At 39.9% G+C, this 6,534-nt stretch overlaps 1 pseudogene; it reads right to left on the minus strand.

The window, feature by feature from the left end:
- Nucleotides 1-717: 717 nt before the first annotated feature.
- Nucleotides 718-1,163, minus strand: LOC101038764 (proteasome subunit beta type-7 pseudogene; annotated as a pseudogene).
- Between the last annotated feature and the right edge of the window lie 5,371 nt (nt 1,164-6,534).

Here is a 6,534-nt window from a genome sequence, read left to right on the forward strand (position 1 = left end):
GCCAAATAACAATAAACTAGAGTGAAATGCATTTACCAAGAGGAAGACTTTGGTTTAACTGAAGAGTGACATACTTAAAACTCTAGTCCTTATGGATAGAATAATACTAAATTATCATAATGCTACATTGTAAGCCCTTTATAGTGTATGGGGTGCTTCCAAATTTATCATCTCATGAAGTCCCTTTAACAACTTTTAAGTGTGGGTATCACCTTCATCCTAATTTTACAGGGAACAATACAGTGTGAGGAATTAAGTGATGGACCCAAGATCCCTTAACCAATAAATGGAGAAGCCAAAAGTTGGACCCAAGATGATATGACTTTTATGACCCCTGAATTTTTAAGGCATGTATATTATTGCTATTCAAGGACAGTCCCAACCTTTATGACAGCCCCCGTCTCTCCCTTTAACTCTACTAAGATGGAAGTCCCTGTGGAAAAAACTCAGATGTAGGATAATGAGCAAGAAGCAGTTCTTGCTCTGAAAAAGTTGACAGTCCAGGGACACATTGGGCCACATAAACAACCAACCATAATCCAGTGTGTACAGGGATCAAAGAGCCACAGATAAAATGCAGTGAATCAATGAGCAGAAGAAATCACCAGAGGAGAAAATATTTGTAGTCTACCCAGTTTTAGCCATCAGACACTGCCATATTGTTGCTCAATTATTAATTTTCATGTGGTTGTAATTAGTACAATTACTTAGAATAAATTTTTTTTTTTTTTTGGTTTTCATTTTTTACTGAGTTTCATTCAGCAAACCTGAACATCTTATGGGGCCTCCAATGCCCGCCATCTTCCAGAACCACAGCTGGCCACCCAGATGCCATTCAAGAAGTGTCCATCGTTTGGACTGTTTCTTCCAGCACCTCAATTTCCAGAGTAGTGACTTTTTCAGTGAGGATTGCAGTGGTCCCTTTCTCACACCTGTACCGCCCAAACCTGGTCCCCTTCTTCTTGGGCACTGTGTATGGGCGGAGAAAATCCAGCTTGCTCTTGCTGATGACACAGAGATCAATGTTGCTTCCCGAGCCCAGGTCATTGAAGATGCCGGCGGCAATGGCTTCGCTCACCAGCTTCTTGGCTTCCTCCTCCTCCATGTCTGGCTTAAACTTATCTTCAAATACAGCCATTGCTGCCAAGGAGCCAGAACCCATGGTGACAATTACTTAGAATTATAGTACATTAACTTCTGCTGCATCTTGGAGTCACTCCTAAGTTTACACAGCAAATATATCCGGAGTTTAGGGATTTGAAAGGAATATAATACAATTTCACCACAGTACTAATGTGTTTTTCCATATCCTAGTTATCTGACTTTTAAATTTATATAGTCTCTTTAATTTTAATATCTTTTCATTTGTATTTTCTGTTCTAATTAAGTCCTTGTCCTTGAGATCAAAATGAGGCATTTCATGCCATCTAGCTATAGTTAGGGCTTAAATCAGATTTCTGGTTGGAATAAATTACTGTTTAAAATTATTTTTTTCAATTTTTAATTTTGTTTTTTACAGAGTCAGGGTCTCACTATGTTGCCCAGGCTGGTCCTGAACTCCGGGATTCAAGAGAGCCTCCCCTCTTGGCCTCCTAAGGTGCTGAGATTACTGGCATGAGCCACCATACCCAACCCTAAATTACTAAATAAGGGGCTTTCAGCTCTTGCTTTTCCTCCATTTAATCTATTTTTTTTTTATTGTGCGGCATCTGAAGAGATACACGGAATTATGCACCCTATTAACTGCTGCTCATGAAAAAAATTAAAAGCAAATACTACTGAGTCACATGGAATTTAAAAAATCCGTCTATGGGGACAGAGACTATTTCTTTGCCTGAGATTATTTAGGGAGGTTTTTGTGTGTGTGTGTTTAAATGAAATTATATGCTGAAATTCTTTTCACTTTTGTCTGTCAGCGTGGTGTCTTGGTTATGAACGTATTCTAGCAATATGAATTTTGTGCTGGCAATTTTCCCAACTCTCCTCTGCTACATGTGAAAATAGGATATTTGCTGGTGATGAATTCAGATAGACTGTTCTAAGTTTGTCCATTAAGCAACAGACTAAATTAACTGTTTAACTTGAAATTTGAGGGAAAATCCTAGACTTTAATGCCTCCTCCTGCAGATTGTTGTCCCAAATATGCCCCACATGGAAATGCTTTGTCCTTTTTTTTAATTCCATTCTAGTCTCCTTGCCTCTTTTAAAAAATTTAGCCCCTTCTAACACTCTCTCCCAGCACCTTAGAGCAGGGACACGTGTATTTGCAAAGCCTCTGTTTTCATATTTAATTTTTTTCTATTTTTCAGAGAGCGGGGGTGCATGTTCTCCACTCTTTTTCTTCTGATGCCTCTCACCCATACTGCTTGTAGCTTCATTTTGTTTTGTTTGATTGTTTGCTTGAGTTCTTTCTCTCCTCTATATCATCATCCTAGACCATGGTCTAAGGACCAGTCTTCCTTTTTGCATACTTTTCTCTTCCTACCCGAACACTATACTCCCACAATCAGTTAGCTTTCAGTGTAAATTGGTGACAACATTGATAGCCTTTGAGTTATGTGTGGCTCTCAATGTCAGGATTATTTTTCCCAAGTTACAAAACTTTTTATTTATTCATACTTAGAGAAAAGAAAGCATTGACTCACAGACCTGCAAAGTCCAGAGATGGAACTTTTGGCACGTATAGATCTGGTGGTGCAAACTTCCAACTTCCTCCATGAGGCGGGCCTGGCAAATCTGGCTATTTCCTGACAAATCCAGTCCCAGCAGAAGAAAACATTTTCTTTTCTGATATTGCAATGCAACGTTTCTGATCAGCCCTTGATTGAACGAGTTCAAACCAAAACCAGGAGAACTTAGGCGGGAGAAGTGGTAACCAAATGAAAAGAAGGTGTTAGTACAAAAGATGGGGGAATGGATGCTGGCTAGGCAAACTCAAGTATCCATTATCATCTCCTTCCTAGGCAGACTGTGATCCTTTCAGAGCTCTTGTTTCTGTATTTGGATTTTGAACCCTATCCACCTGTATCAAAAATACTGTAAAATATAGTATTTTCACTTAACAGCAAATCATGACCGAAGAGTAACTGGACAGTGTTTTAAATTTCATCACTTTTAGAAATGTGGCAGGAAATAAATGCCTGCTATTTTCCCATCTCTATGAGTGCTAACAATAGTTTGGGCAATAAAGAAAATTCTTGGTGACTGTGTGATACGGCTCTACTGTTGACCCCACATACCTTTGTGTACCCTTTAGTCTCAGAATGTGGCTCTATTCCAGGGCTTGCTTGATGTTGGCCTGGCTCATCTCTGTCCAGAGAAAGGCATGCTGGGTGCTTCACAATTGGATTCTGGCCATTGGACAGTAACACAAATTATTTCCTAATGTGTGTTGTGTGTCTTACTAGTTGGGTTGCTTTGCTCAATAGTCTTAACCTCACGAATCTTTAGCTAATGTCATATTAAATTCCTACTTCAAGGCCAGGCGCGGTGGCTCATGCCTGTAATCCCAGCAGTTTGGGAGGCTGAGGTGGGCAGATTGCCTGAGGTCAGGAGTTCGAGACCAGTCTGGCCAATGGTGAAACCCTGTCTCTACTAAAAATACAAAAAAATTAGCCAGGCATGGTGGTGTGTGCCTGTAACTCCAGCTATTTGAGAGGCTGAGGCAGGGAAATTGCTTGAACCAGGAAGGTGGAGGTTGCAGTGAGCTGAGATTGTGCCACTGCACTCCAGTCTGGGCAACAGAGCAAGACTCTGCCTCAAAAAATTAATTAATTAATTAAATTCCTACTTCACAGAGTGGCTTTAAGGGTCATTTGAGTCAATGTGAATGTAACCTTGCACATAGACATTGATGGGGAACTGGAGGTTATCACTGGAGACACAATCTGAGAGCACCAGCCTCCTGCTTGGACCTGTGACTCTGCCCTGTCAGAATTTTCTTCTGTCTCGTTTTGTCATCACATCTCCTTTACCTGTTCACCTGTTTGGTGAATCCTTTGTGAGCTTATTATAGTTTTTATTGCACTTATTGAGTGCACAGTACATCTAAGCATCTTAGATTGTTCATCATTTGATCCTCACAACAAGACTACAGGTAAGTAGTATTTTATTTTTTCCATTTGGCGGATAGGAACACTGAAACTTAGAGAGACTGTGTGGAAGGAGGAGGACAATTGATCTCGAATTTGTGAAGACAGGCTTGGTTTTGGCCAGACATGGTGGCTCATGCCTGTAATCCCAGCATTTGGGAAGGCTGAGGCAGGAGGATCACTGGAGCCCAGGAGGCTGAGGCTCAGTGAGCGGTGATGGTACTGCTGCACTCTATCCTGGGTGACAGAGTAAGACCCTGTCTCAAAAGAAAGAAAGAGAGAAAAAAAGAGACAGGCCTGGAGCTTGAGTCAGAATCAATCTGATACCCTTGGAACTTCCGTGTGCCTAACAATCACCTGCAGGTATTCAAAGTGGAGATTTTTGGAGCTCACCCTCAAAGGTTCTGATGTGTTGGCCCTGGAGTAGGCTAGAGAAGTCCGCATTTACAGCAAGATTACCAAGTGATTCTCCACAGGTGGTCCTCAACCCGCAGGCCCAGAGGGGGACTTCAGATGACTGAACTGCCTTTCTGGGGTTTCCTATCTTTTCTAGTTTCTCTGGGCAAAGGACTGAACTGTACTGCTACCTAGAGGCCCATGCATCTGCCCTGCCGCCCCCAGCACAGTTGCCCTCTCCTGGCTTCCTACTTCTCCAAACAATTCTTTAAACCTTTGAGTATCCAGGTAATCTGAGCTCCCTTTGAATCTTTAACACCTGAACACTTGCTGAGAGTGCATATATTAGCCTTGTTCCTATTAGTATCTGCTGTGCACTTTGCTTAAAGCACAAACTCAACAAATATTCATTCTTTACTATTGTATTGTGTAGATATCCATTTAGTTCTCTTCAATTGATATGTCTGGTTTTCCTCAACTAGGTTGTAAGATGCTTGAGAAGAAGAACTGGTCTTCAATTTCTTCTGTATTACTTAAGGGCTCTCCGTATTTACAAGATGCTCAGCAAAGATTACTGACTCATTCAGTTACAACAGAAGGTGTATAATCAATGTTTGTTGAATTAATTAACTGTCCAAAGGTAACCACTATTCTGTCATAGATGATGGGATTTTTGACTCTGGAAATCATTTGAACATTTATACTTGGTTTTCCACCTTAAATATTCAGAGAGGAGGAAACAAAAAATAACCCAATTTCAGCCTCAGAGGTAAAATATTTAACTACTCAACATTCTTTGTTTTGCACGAGGAAATGTTTAACCAAGATTCCTCAGGTTACAGTCAGATGGTCAAATTTTCAAAAACAAATGTGCACACACAAGTAGGCAGGCATGATTTACCTCAAAATGCAACTGCTTGTGGGTTATGTCTCTACTTCTGTTTATAGGACCTCAAATTTTTTCTAAAGCTCAGATTAGCTGAATAAGTGCTTTGTCCTTCAGCACAAAAGTCATCATCAAAGACAATTGTTGAGAACCCTGACGGTTGGTCGTAGCATAAGTAGAGGTAGAATTATAAGATAAAAATGCTTGCCTTCAATAAGTTTACAGTCTAATTGAAGTGACAGTGAATGAGCATAAATCATAATTGAGAATAAACAATTATGTTAGGAATTTCTAGAATCATGAAGATTATCTAGTTCAAACCTCTTACATTTCAGATAACAGAGTAAGGTCAGTGGAAGAGATACTGAGTGGTAAAATATTGTGTCAAGGTCATAGAGAATGTAAAAGGTTAAAGGCATTAGCTTGAACTAGAGCCCTGGTTCCTGTTCTGTTATTTATAGGGCCTTTCCAGACCCCAGCAAAACCTAAACTAAGAAAAAAGTTTGCATTTTGCCAGAGCCTTAACAACCTGATGGGGATGACCAGGGCTGTAAGGCCTGTCAGTCTGGAGGATTGTTAGTCATATCAAGGGATGAACATCATGGGATTGCAGCCAGGAAATTAATTAGATGGAAATGGGCATATGAGCCTTACAATTTCAGATGAGGAGGCAGAGACCAGGATCTAGAGCAGTGTTGGCCAGTAGAAACATAATTTGAGTCACAAATGGAGGCCACATATATAATTTTAAAATTTCTAGAAGCCATGATAAAAATGTAAAAAGAAATAGATGACTAATTTTAATAATATATTTTATTTAACCCAATATCTCTAAAGTGTTATTTCAATATGTAATTAATATAAAAATATATATTTGACATTTGCTTTTGTTTATTAAGTCTTTGAAATCCAGCATATGTTTTACCCTAACAGGAGATCTCAAATGTTTAATAGCAGTAACTGGCTAGTGGCTTTCCTGTTGGCCAGCAGCTGTCTAGAGGAATCTCACTGATGGCACAAATTAGGTAGTATAATGCCAAACAAATTGACTTGGTCTGAGGATCTCCTAGAGAACACTGCTCAAACTATCATGTGCATAGAACTTAGCTGGGGATCTGACTAAAATGCAGATTCTGATTTACTAGGTGTTATGATTTGAAG

The sequence above is a fragment of the Saimiri boliviensis genome, chromosome 2, assembly GCF_048565385.1.
Source record: "Saimiri boliviensis isolate mSaiBol1 chromosome 2, mSaiBol1.pri, whole genome shotgun sequence".
In the NCBI taxonomy this organism is placed as follows: Eukaryota; Metazoa; Chordata; class Mammalia; order Primates; family Cebidae; genus Saimiri; species Saimiri boliviensis.